Here is a 14,531-nt window from a genome sequence, read left to right as displayed (position 1 = left end):
TGTGAGTGGTATGCTTCCTGAATCAATTAACATTATTACCTTTTTCTTCTTGATTTGTCCTTCTATCTTGATGGTTTGAGGAGTGGTAATTCCCGCCAATGCATTACAAGATATGGTCGGATTTATTTGTTCTTCATCTAGGCTTTGTTCCTGGAGTATATCCTCATATTGTGCTATCAATTCTTCTGTAAAAATTGCCCAAGTGATAAATGGTTTACGAGAGCAAAGCCATTGATACCATACAAACTGATTTGGTTCCAAATATAAAGTTTCCATACGTACCTTTTGTGTGTTTTGCACATTATTGAGATCAAAGAATTGATCCATCTGTAATATCCATGTGGCAGGATCCTTGCCATCAAACTTCCTCATATCGATTTTTGGAATATGGTAAGTCTTCGATCCAACATTGGCGTCTATGGAATCATGATTAAAGTTTTTTTTGTTCTCATCATGAGTTTCCTTTAGTACCCTTTCACCCTTAGGGACCATTTCTTGTAGCAACATATTCATATTTATCTTCAATTCGTCCATGTCTGTCTTCAAATCTATCTTCAAATCATCCATCTTAGCTTCCACGTCAATCATCTTAGCTTCTACGCCTTTCTTTAAAAAGTCCATCTTAGCTTCTACACCTTTCTTTAAACCATCCATCTTAGCTTCTACATCTTTCTTTAAACCATCCATCTTATATTATATTCCTTTTTGTGCAAGGGACAGTTGTTGCACTTGGTCTTGTAATTTTGATATATCATGTTGCATTTCTTCCTCTTCTTCATGAGTCATGCTAGAGCTTTTAGGTTCCTTACTTGTTACAGGGAAAAGTGTCTATATAGAACTTCTCTATCCCACTAAGGTGTGACAGCTGCCTTAGAAACAAACAGAGAAAAGCTACTTATGTTTTTCCTTTATGAATTATAGATAGAGAGGAATAGAAGGACCAACCTCTGTCTTGTGCTAATCCTTTGATTCGATCCCTCTCTTCTTTGATAGTCCCCAACTACCTGCTCCCTTGCACGCCCATCTTCACAAAGTACCTGTAAGATCAGAGAAGCATAGCACTATACAACGACATGGATCTATATTCATAAACAATCTAGGATCAGATGTAAATTGACCATACAAATGTAACAAGCATCAATGATACAAAAGCATGGAGGAAAACTCAAATAGCTTTTATTGATAAAACAAGAAAAGATCCAGGAGGAGTTACAACTGGTTGTTCTGACCCAGCATCAACCTCCCAACAAAGAAGCCCCTCTTCACCTCAAACAAAGCTTAGATCACCCAAGAATCTGATGTTTTGTCTCTAGAAACCAACAGTAATTCCTTATGATATGCAAATTCCAGCCTCTGGATCTCTGGGATGAGGGATCCATATATAGATATTTGTAAGGGGGATGAGTCAGCTTGTGATCTGATTAGTGTCTTCTCTCTGATAGTTCTGGGTTTCACTTGGAGACTGAGGATCACTTACTTATCCTTGGTCGAATTTAGTGAGGCAAGTGTCACAGGAGAAGATTCTGGAAGCTTCCATTGCCTCTCCACCTCGCGGAATGACACTGCCATTTGTCATTTCTCGCCCATCGCACCCCACAGAAGGGACTTTTGAAATGCAATGCACCCTCACAGTGCATTTGGTTGAGATGCAACGCACCTAGCCAGTGGAGCAGCTGCAATGATCTTATTTTGACCAATTCTGAGTAGTTTTTCATGGAGAACTTCTAGCAGAAGCTCTAATCTGTTGACCTTGTTCCTTTAGGGGTTAGAACAACACTTTTAGGGACTTAGGAGCCCTTGGTTTATGGACATTTCATGCTTGGGGTTGCAGGGCACAAAAATGTCTATAACAGTTGCCCCCTAAAGTATGAGGCCGTTAACCTTTTGGTGTCGGGTGAAATGCTTTATTATGAGGATCCAAAGTTCTTTCAATGCTGGGAGGAGGCCTGTAATAAGATACAATACAATACATTATCTTCATAATATTTTCATGATCTAGCTGAGGCGGGCATTCCCATGCTCAGCTTGATAAATTCATTTTCATGTACATAAGACAGACAATCGTCTGAGTGTAGACTGATGATTCTGGTAGAGCCATCATCCTTTTGGTAGGATGATTATCTGTGCTGCAATGATGTACATTTAATGTCTTTATTTCCCTGAATATATACCGCAGCCCGGATGGATGAAACTAGATTCGGGGTCTTCAATCTCATCTGATCTTCACTCGAAGTACAAGTCAATCCATGTGAGAAATGTTATGAAGTCGAACATGGAAAGACATCGCTTGATTACCAGTCAATGATGTAAACTGTTAACAAGCGCGAGAGGAATCACCGACAATGATAATGACCCTCAAGGTACTGCAGTAAAATTCACGTGGTGTAAATAAAGGACTTGGCGTCGAACACCACGCAAAATCTTTCGGTCGAAGGCCATTGATGTAAACCTGTCGCCGGAAGTGAGAAACTTGCCATTGAGGCATGCAAGCTTCAAAGAACTGAATGGGGTGTTCCTAGATCAACTTCTTGGATAATGAGCTGATGTCGACAAGAAGTGATCCGTCACAGGAGGGCCTTAATGAATCCCACATTAGTGACACGGAATGGAGCAAATGATTTTGACAAAGGTGAAAATGATCTGGTGATATAAGGTTCAGGGTGGTGGTCACGAAATAATGGAGTATAATGTATGGTAGTGGGTGAGACACAGGTGAATTCTCTGAATGACTTCTCTTCAACATATCGGCGACACTGATGTGATGGATCGGTAGCATTAACCCCAAATGCGGATGGTATGGCGTGACAATGGTGATGTGACCAGTGAATGAAACAACCCAACCCGACTCGGACACGGAGCGGAAGTGTCATGTTCAAGAGCGACTTGCTACCAACAAAGTTTCTTTGAGTATTCTTCCCAATTTTTCCCCAGTCATTGCTGACCAGTACCTCTTTATTTTTGTCAAGCTTGAGGAGGATAACATATGCTTGTTCTATAATTTTCCCTTTGGGAAAACCCATCGCTATGTTTTAACGAGCCTAGCGATAGTGAAACTCATTCTCGTCTATAGACAAGTTTGTCGCTATTAATATTTTTAACGAGTTTAATGACAAGGATAACTCGGTCCTTTTCAATTTTAGAGAGTTTGAGAAGGAACGTAAAGGTAACTCCAAAGTTCCTTTTTCATCATCTAACCCCTTAAGTCTGAAAAAGTATAAAACAATACAGAAGGGATGGATTTTCGATACTTTAACGAGCCGAACAAAACAAGCACTCGATCTTTTTGTGTAATAATCCCTCAGGTCCAAAAAGATTAAAATATAGAGGAGGGATAGCACTTCCTATCCCTTTAACAAGCTGGAGAGGCCAATGGCTAAGCAATCATTTCATATTTTACGAGTCAGTTGAAAAGAGCTTAAAGGAGACTCGTCTTTTGAGGAACGAGTGATAAAACGGGTAGCAGCTGATTCCAGGTAAGGTTTGGAATTTTCCAATCACGGCAGTGTCACAAGGATGGCTAGTGAAATCTCTCTTTGCATTTGTTCCTCAAAATGGGTAAACAATCAAATGGAGGTGAATGATCAGCCAATGAAAAAGTGGAGGTGACAGTGCAAACACGACCAAGGCTTTAACGGCTGAAATACTTCATTCACAATGGTTATTTACCGGGGAATAGTTCATTTTTTAACGAGCTTAAACGCGGGTGGAAACATTTGCTCATGTCTTATGTTTATTTTTTAACAAGCTTGAACTATGTGCTAAAACTGCTCGATTAATCCAGTCGTGTGATAAGAATGTCTCGTATAAAACAACAACTTTTAGAGTTTTGCCCCACATCCTTTCTTTATGCAAGTTAGGAAACGACCAATCCAAAAAATAGATAAATGATCACTCTTTGCTTGCACTCCAAAAGGTTTGCATGTCCCCAGGTATAAAACAAAGTTTCAAGATTACCCCTTCTTTATTCTGTTAAAACATTTGTTTTACCGAGAGAGGCCTACCTCTTATAGGTTACCCAAAGATTGTTCTATTCAAAGTGCAAACAAAACACTTCTTCGGCGATGTCTACCGAGATAAACAAATGTGAGCGGCGGTGCTCGCCAGCTCACATAACTTTGACAAGAGAATATTGTTCTAGAATAACCCCCTCTTCCAATCACAGATGGGGGTACAGAGTAGTCATATTCTCTCGCGGAAACCTACCCTATACCCGAAGTTCTCCTGCCGAAGCAGACCAGGGTGCATGCCCCCTGGGATTCAGTCATGTCCCCCCGAATCACTCGCGCTCATCGGGTGGACGGACTGGGTATTGAGACATTTCTTGCGTGAAAATACCATTCAGGGATGGTACATGACTATTTTCTATGCGTGATCCGGGAAATTAAAGCTGGTCTACGAGCTTGACCACTCTTCCTTCATGCGGAAAACACATCACTCTAAAGAGTGATGAGACAATGGCTCTCATGCAATAAATATGGTCTCGTCCAAGGAGTAGATTGTAATCTAGGGGTCCTTGGACTACCATTACGTTCATGTGAATGGTTTTCCCTCTTAATGTTATGGGCACATCAGGAAGGATCCCTAATGGTCGACTGGTTCCTTTATCAAAGCCTGTTAGATTTCTCATCTCAGGAAAAAGCGATGGCGAACCAAGTGCTTTCCAAGTAGTTGAGGAAAGGATACTCACAGAAGCCCCCTCATCTATGATGGTACCAGCCATAACCATTCTATATATTTGAACAATAATCTGGAATGGTATACTGGCCGGTAAACGGGGTCTGCCTAGTTGATTCCAGTCGAAGGAGACAACTAGGTTGCTTGGTGGTGGGACTGAATAGACGGCCGGGTACGACTCTGACGAACTTCCTTCCTGCGGTAAAGGAACAGGTAAATTGCCCCCATGTTTGTTAGAGTCTGTGCTTATGAAAAGAATTTGGACGGTGTCATCCTTGTTCTCTTCAGTGACTGTATCATCTAAATACGGAACCTCTGAAGGCAAGACCGGGTCATCTGCCACCTCGACCTTTTGACTTTCGTCTAGTATGGATTCAGATGGTTTATCTTCAATGATAGGTGCCTCGGCCGACCACCTGAGCGGGCCAGCCAGATTTTCAACTAGTGATGGACTCGGCAAGAGTTTTTTTATCTCCAGGAGGAAGTCGTAACAGTGAAACCGGACGATCGTCCAAAACTCTTTTAGCTTCATCTAAGAAGGGACAACGGTGGACAGCATGATCGCCTTCGCACAGTTTACAAGGAAATCTATATTTTCCTTTTTGTCCTGGGGCTTCACTTTCATTAGTTGACGGTGTGTTTTCAACATGATCATCAGAGGTTGACGACACTGGGTTGTGCAAATGGGGAGACCAATCCCTCAAGATCCGAGGGATGCAAGGACAATCTCTGTGATACTGGTCTCCTTTGCAAATGACACATGGAGATTTAGGCCTGGTCGGTGCAGTGTGTGGATTTTCGCTAGACGACACTTGTTTGCCCCCATTCGCTTTTGGCTCCTTCTTCTTCTTCTCCTTCTTCTTCTTTTCCTTCTTCTCCTTAGGTACTTGAATTTTGGCTTTACCAGCCCCATCAAGCGAAGAGGAAGGAGGAGAGGAAGAATTAGAGGAAGTAGAAGGTTGGTGGGTAACTCTGGACTCGTCTAATTGTTGATTCGATTGTTCAGGAATTGTGGTGTTTTGAACGATAGAGGTTGAGAAGAGCCATACAGGTAAACCAATTGTCAGTCCTGGAAGCGACAATGTGGCCATATGGGGTGCACCAACATCTCCCCAAGAGGAGAAGGGACTAGGATTTCCTCCAAGGGCAATTCCTTGGTGGGTGGATTCCATTTTCTCAACCCAAGATCAACGTAGGAAAGGGGTAATAAATATTTCGTTTAAAATAAATTTTAGACACTTTGACACAACTTGTTTTTTCCATTTTTAAGAGTCGAGAAAAAACAAAAGATGACTCTAGTCGCCTTCGATTTTTAATGAGCCTGAAGTGACAAGTGCTCAGATGGACCTTTTCCGTTAAGGAGTCTGAAAAGGAACGAAAGGGACTACTCTGGAAGTCTAGGTAGAGGGAGTACCAAACCAATCGCAAAACTACAGAATACTTTTTACGGTACGATAGTCAATCTTCCCGAATGTTGTGTTTAGTGCATTGCGATCGATAGGGCGGCAGACACGGCTTCCTATGGATAAAGGATTTAAGCCTATAGGGGTCTCCAAAAATATACTCGATGGTATGTGGGAGCACAAGTCCGTACTGGCACTTATCGTCTCAAAGTGGAGGAATCACCCAACCATCAGTGAGAACAATAGTTACCAGGCTTTACGACGCCAGAATACGTCTCTAGCCTAGACCTCCAAATGTTGTGCGTTAAGTTCCAAAGCGTTGTTAGATTCATTGAATTTATTTTAAGTTGACCTTGTTTATGAAGTTTTCCTTTCAGGTTCACCACGAGATGTAGATGTAATTCCTAAAATGCAATCTAAGATGATAAACAAACTTTTATCTCTTTTATGCAATGAAAATCCTTGCTACTGGGGAAAAGAAAGACAGAATCTTTTCACAAAGAGAAAAGAGCACACTGTAAATGCACTTTCCTAAATCCAGCCAAACAAACTATCTATATGCAAATGCACATGCATGTATTTGTTTTTCGACTTTCTTAATATATAGATGCTAGAAAGAAAGCTGATGCACAAATCAGAATTTCTTTTCAAGCGACAAATATAAACAAGCTTCTTTTCGAAATCAAAATGGAGATGATTGCGATACCTTACGATTTTGAAATGAACACTCGTTCTTGACACTAGAAAATTACAAATTTAGACCAAACGCAATAGTAACAGGATAATCAACCATCAACAGCAATCAAACTCTTTCCTACGATTGAAATCGACACTTGCGACAATTTCAAATCAAATGGCGACAGTACGACTATGTTACTTTTGCAAAGGAGAACTATAAATGACTTAACAAACACACAAAAACATCTACAGTTCTTTTTTACAAAGGAGGCGGAATAACAGCAAGGAAAAGGGTTTCAAACAGACATATACTAATCACAGGTAGAAAATTTCAGGAATATAACTGGAAAGAATGATCCACAAAAACCACAACTGCACAGAGCCAGTCTGATCAGCGCACCTGTAACACAGAGAATCTGAAATGCAACGCAGGTTGCCCACTCGGGAAGTGCACTGAAATTCAGAATCTCTGAACAGTACCTACGCTGGGCTAGAAACGAGACTTTGCTCGGTCTCCGGGTCACAGTTTGTAGTTCAGTTCTTGGTTTTTGGCCGAGTAAAAAGCAATCAGTAACTTCAACAATCAGGGGTAGAGCTAACGAGGATCTAAGAGCTATCACAAGGGCAATCAAATAGTTTGTAAATTAGTTGTTTAAATCATAAACAGATCCAGTAGATGGATTGAAGCAGTAGTTATCTACTTTGCATTTGATATGGAAAATGCAGTTCGAATGCTACTTATAAGTTTATGAAATAGACAACAAAGAATGATAAACAAACAAACTAATTATAATCCCCAGTGGAGTCGCCATTTTGTTACAGGGAAAAGTGTCTATATAGAACTGCTCTATCCACTAAGGTGTGACAGCTGCCTTAGAAACAAACAGAGAAAAGTTGCTTATGTTTTTCCTTTATGAATTATAGATAGAGAGGAATAGAAGGACCAACCTCTATCTTGCGCTAATCCTTTGATTCGATCCCTCTCTTCTTTGATAGTCCCCAGCTACCTGCTCCCTTGCACGCCCAGCTTCACAAAGTACTTGTAAGATCATAGAAGCATAGAACTATACAAAGACATGGATCTATATTCATAAACAATCTAGGATCAGATGTAAATTGACCATACAAATGTAACAAGCATCAATGATAAAAAAGCATGGAGGAAAACTCAAATAGCTTTTATTGATAAAACAAGAAAAGATCCAGGAGGAGTTACAACCGGTTGTTCTGACCCAACATCAACCTCCCAGCAAAGAAGCCCCTCTTCACCTCGAGCAAAGCTTAGGTCACCCAACAATCTGATGTTTTGTCTCTAGAAACCAACAACAATTCCTTACGATATGCAAATTCCAGCCTTTGGATCTCTGGGATGAGGGATCCATATATAGATATCTGTAAGGGGGATGAGTCAACTTGTGATTTGATTAGTGTCTTCTCTCTGACAGTTCTGGGTTCCACTTAGAGATTGAGGGCCTCTTACTCATCCTTGGTCGAATTCAGTCAGGCAAGTGTCATAGGAGAAGATTCTGGAAGCTTCCATTTCCTCTCCACCTCACGAAATGACACTGCCATTTGTCATTTCTCGCCCATCGCACCCCACAGAAGTGACTTTTGAAATGCAACGCACCCTCACAGTGCATTTGGGTGAGATGCAACGCACCTAGCCAGTGGAGCAACTGCAATGATCCTGTTTTGACCAATTCTGAGTAGTTTTTGATGGAGAACTTCTGGGAGAAGCTGTAATCTTTTGACCTTGTTCCTTTAGGGGTTAGAACAACACTTTTAGGGACTTAGGAGCCCTTGGTTTATGGACATTTCATGCTTGGGGTTGTAGGGCACAAAAATTTCTATAACATTACTAGGTGTTTGAATTTTCTTTCATCAGGGCATTAGTTACCGATAATAATGCTCTACTATGCCCTTCAAAATAAATTTTCAAACCAAGCTTAAGCAAAAATTTAGGAAAATCTACACACCTTTTTTCACTTTGTAGGAGCTCGATATTGCCTCTGAGATATCTTTGTACTTTCTAATCATCTAGTTTTGAATTTGTTACCTGTAGTAGCCCTCTATGTCTTCTTTCCAATTCCACAAGTCTGACTAAAATTGGATTCTCCAAGGAAGAGTTATGTGAAATCTCCCACAGTGACTTGCTTATAGACTAGTTCAGTAGAGCGAACTTGTACGACATGCCATGAGTTATTGTTTCAACTTTTCGATCTAAAAGATGCATAAAAGAAACTACAGTCCGTCCTCTTTCTGTACCTTCTTACGAAATTTCAATCCGATCCCCAGAGAGAAAGTTATCACGATTTTCCCTAGGTCACCTATTTTGAATGTAATTCAGGAGTCTGCAAAAAGACCAACTTCCTCAGATCATATCTCCACAAATATCGCACGAAAAGCTCTGAAATTTGGGCCCAAGGTTCAACGCGATTTCTTCTCAAATGGGTTTTTTTTGCGACTTCTGAAACGTGACAGAAAAAGGTTATAGCGAAAATGCCACGATGACATGTTTGGAGCAGCGAAACCCTAGAATCCGAAGCTCTGATACCAAATGTTATGAAACTAGCTCAAGAAAAGATAGAAAAGATAGATCAACGCCTTAGAATCCAGCCTCTTCGAGGTGGAAGCCTCCTTTACATTACATAAATGAACAATTCTTGGATGATTCAAATGACATTTAACCTCCTTTCTATATATAGGAGTCTAAGGAGTCACATATAATTCAGCCAACCTAACAATAATAATATAAAGCCACAAAAATAACAATAGAGGGATTCTATGGGGCACAATAATAACAATATGGGGGAAATAGGGGCACAAAAATATTAATAAGGGGTATAACTACAATAGTAATGGGGTAATCACTAGTATTATAGGGACCCAACAGTTTGATAACTAATGTAGGTATTAAGGTTGCTTTTAATAGTCATCTTAGTGCTCCAACAAATGCAATTCTTTGTTTTCGGACCAGGGGGAGAGCTGATCAAGGTAAGGGTAACTTTCGATACAAAAAATAAAATGAAGCTCGGTGAAAGGTATTCTTAGGGTCAATTCAGAGTTGAGTGAGGCAATGAAGGTCTCTTTAAGAGGTGAAACAAGTACTAGGGACAAGGAAAGAACTAATGGAATGAAACGATCCCTAGTGAAGTCACCAATTTTTTATATAGCATTTACGATTACAGACAAAAGTATCTCCCCCAGACCTAGTGGATTGGTCTAGAACAAAATAAAGAAAACAACATAGAGTTTTCCTTAGAGAAATTGAAAGATGGAAACAAGCCTACTTGCGATCTGTCGCAAGATTTACTTTCCTCCCAACTTGTAAGCTCCAATCATAGTTGTGATTTCTATAATTAGAACCTACACATATAAGCAAAACAAGCCAAGTATCTACAACATCTATGTAGCATAATTCAATCACTCTATTTAATGAATCATCGAGGCATTGAAATATATGAATCTAAACATGAAATAACACATATAGGAAAACAACATAATCTTTGTATTAATAGAAATAGGAAAGAGTTTACAACCAAAATGGTCGTTTATCTTGTAGAGATCTCCCCAATTTCACTTGTCCTTCCTTGTCACAAAGCACATCTCAATGTCACTCTAATGCATGAAAATGATGACTCTCTTAAATTAAAGGCAATAACATGAGGGCATGATCAATCTCCAAAATCAAACCCTAATGTTGTGGATGGCAATAAATATATAGGAGAGTGTGGTAGTTGAAGAATTTTTTATCCATTTAACAATCTAGGCTTGAGATCCACTTAAGAGGTGAAGACGAGTTCAAGGGATAAGAGGTGAAATCCCTAAGGTAGGAACAGATAGGATTTTAGCTTATTATCCAAGGTAAATGGTTAGAAAAACTCCTAGAATCTTCTGGAAGAGGAAGCTTCATGATTCCTTTTAATTTTATAGAAATTCTAGAATCAGCACACCCCTAGCAAGGGACAACCCACTACTAATTAGTGTTGGTGTAGTAAGGATCAACCTACTACTGAACATAGGCCCCTAAAGGGCCAGGGTGTGTTGGGGCTTAAAAGCATTGTTTTGAAGTAGTTAGACCTCAAAACTCAGGGATTTGTAAAGGTCATGCTTATGGATTTATGTTGGGATGATGATACGCTGTCCACAAATGTGGATTGATACAATTTGTGGGCCTATTGACTAGATGCAACAAAATGGCCTATAACATATAAGATCCTAGAGGAAGGTCAGTAAATTATAATGTAGCAGAAGAAGATGAAATTGAAGAAGAAGAAGATATAGAGGAGTAGTTATTTCATGTCTCATATGAAGACATTGAAGAAATTCAAGGATATGCTCGAGATAATGTTTTGTATCAAGATTATATTGATGATATGTCAGATGAAGAGCTTGAAGAAGTTAAATGAAATGTAGGAGAAATGTTCTTGACGATGATACAGAGGATGGCATGATTGGAAATGATGACATTGATGATATGTTGATATCACTAATAGTCCTTTCAACATCAATTCTAAACTGGATGATACTAATGTTGACTTAGTTGAAGAATAAGATTAATGATATTCAAATGTTGAGATGTACAAGGTACATGTTTATATGTTTTCAATTTATTTGTCTTCTTCCATATACCTTAATTGTTTTTTAGTTTGTAGCTATTCTTTATTCTTGTTGTGTGGCTTTAAAATATTTTATAGTAGATAAATTGGGTATTAGGTATTTTAGATTCATATGTGTGGGGGGTGGGTGGTATATTAGCTTCCACCTTCATGAGTTTGGCCTTGTTCAGTAGAGAGTATATTATTATTGAAACCAAGGGAAGCTCATTCAAGTTTATACCATGAGATCCAATTGGTCTATTACATGTCTTTAAAGAACCTTAATTTTACATACTTATGGTATATGCATGCATTGAAATTATGGGAGTGTTTCAAGGCTCAAATACAACTCACACGAAAAAATCAACAATCAAATGAAAACTTAGAACATAAATGTCAAGGAGATGAACTTATTTATTATTTTTTAGTGTCCTTATCATGGTATGTATTTAGTCCAGAGGGGTAGCTCAATTGGTCAAAGAGCCTTAATTTTATATTGAGAGGTCACAGGTTCAATTCTTTGTGCTCTCAAAGGTTAGGTAAATTTTTAATTCATTTAACATTTACTAATAAATAGAAATTGTGCTTTCATTAATTTAACGCATTCAGATGAGGTTGTGAATGAGACCAATGTTGAAATTTTTTTAGTCTATACATGTCTGCACTTAAATGTGACATGATTATAATAGATGCATGTGTTGAGGGTATGGGAGTGTTTTAATACTCAAATGTGACTGACATGAATAATTTGGTAATCAAATGAAAGACTTATAACACAAATTTCAAGGAGATGAAATTATTTATTATTCTTTAGTGTCCTTATCATAGTATGTATCTAGCCTCAAGCGTTAGCTCAATTGGTCAAGTACCCATTGTTAATGAACATTAATTTTCTATTGAGAGGTCATTGTATTCACTTATTTACATTTCGATCCAAATCATCCAAAGTTTCTGTTGTGCCATAAGAAACCAATTTCGTGGCTGTATAGATATTATGCTTAAGATATTAATAAATATTATTTACTGTCACTTATTTGTCACTTAGATATATGTTGTGTTCTCGAATGAAGGACATGGATACTTGGTCTTTTACTCTCATAATTAGATGACAAGGAAATATCAGAATGCCATTTGATTAGCTAAATATGAATGATAAATGAAGAAAGCTTGACTAAGTTAAAAATAATATGTTTCTTTATGCAGAAACTACTATTTGTAACTTAGAAGAATTATGAAGGTGAGAACTGAATCATGGACAATATGTTGTTTAACACAAAACCTACTATCCATGACTCTTGGAGAAGTTAAAGATAATATTCTGCCTTGCACAGAAACTACTATCTATAACTTAGAATGAAAGGTGAAAATTTTAAGTATAGGAGTGCTCTTTTAAGGAATTTTAACTTTATCTACATAAGCAAATAAAGACCTGTAGCTACATTACTATACTTGAAAGAAAAAAACATAAGATGACACATGACAGAGAAGTTACAAAATTACACCCAAAAATTCATGGAAACTTCTGATTCTTTCATAAATCAACAGTTATATCAGGAATACAGTGGCCTAGTCTCCGGGTTCTCCAAAATTCCAACACCCTCTTCTCTGTAAATTTTCCCCTTCTACATTGTGAAACAGTTGCTGATCTCTAAAACTGTCAAACTACTAAATGTTTCCCTAACTATCTGATGTAAAAAGTATTAGAAAATATTACACAGAGGGTAAAAGACACCTCAAATAGCATAAAATAATAGGAAAATAATTGAATTTAGAAGATAACAATAATTGTTGGCTTGCTCTTTTGATCAGTTGCCGAGTTCCTCTGTAAATGCTTCAATAATGATTAATCCACTTTTACCATAATGAATTGTGTTTGACTTGTGTAAACCTAGGATTACACATGTATCGAGCGCATTTCAATTGGCCAAACAACCAAGAAACTCAACCAAATGCCTTTTCTTTAAATTTGGCTTTAACACTGATTTTCCCTTTATACAATGAAATTAACACAAACCTTTGGTTTACTGTGGAACTCAAAAATAATTAAATCTGTTTCATAATTCCATCTGGTCCGCCCACTCAATGCTCGATTGACTTCTTATCGCAGATCACAATTGGCGCTTTCAAATGGTGTATCAACCCAAACCTTAACAATCGACGATATGATAGATGCACCAGAGTTATAAAACATAGCATATAAACCATATTGGTTCCGACCATCGTATATCACAATCGGCGGCACCCATATATATACATAACACATTATGCGATAACACAGACCCGCCAGGGCTTTACAATATAATATATATATGCTTCGGGTCCGATCCATCGCATATCACAATCGGCGGAACCAATGCCTGTACATAATGTGCTATGTTATATAGCGGACGCAACAGAAATATTAAATGTAACATATAAAATATCGAATCCGCCTATCGTAAATCGCAATCGGCAGAACTAGCATTCATTGCTCTGTGGACCCGCCGAACTTTAAAACACAATGTATATTTGTTTTGGGCCCTGCCCGCAATCGCAAATCAAAATCAGCGCTATCAATGGAACCAATCATCCATAACATTGCGAACCCACCGAACTTTATAAGACGCATATATATATATATATATATATATATATATATATATATATAGATATATAGATATATTTCAGGTCGAGATCTTAAACACTTCAACACTTGTTTCTTTTGCGTTTTGATATATTATTTTTTCTTTCTTGTTTCAATATGTAGCTATCACTCTCTCTCTCTCTCTCTCTCACACACACACACACACACACACAGATATATATATATATATATATATATATATATATATATATCGGGTCTAGCTCCATATAACCATTTATATAGCGATTTGATTTGTTCGTATAGCAACCTTGGCTACACTGGGGCCAATTCTTTTACAATTATTTCTTTTGCGATTTCAATGTATAATAAACAAAATACTTCATTTCCCTTAGACTTTGTGGATGTAAAGAAAATAAGAGAGCTTCATTAAGGTTAAACCCCTGCAATGATTTTTAAACCACACATTGTGATAAAAGTGATAAATAAGATTAAACACAATATAAGCTAAAACAGGTTCAATACTAGGATAATACATAAGCTCAACATGAATTCTTAATATCCTAGTTGTATAAATGAATATTTTACAATCTCTTC

This window comes from Pinus tabuliformis, chromosome 5_1 (genome assembly GCF_031772625.1).
Source record: "Pinus tabuliformis cultivar Carrire ecotype Pingquan chromosome 5_1, CPIR1, whole genome shotgun sequence".
Classification (NCBI taxonomy): domain Eukaryota; kingdom Viridiplantae; phylum Streptophyta; class Pinopsida; order Pinales; family Pinaceae; genus Pinus; species Pinus tabuliformis.
This window is presented reverse-complemented; position numbering follows the sequence as displayed.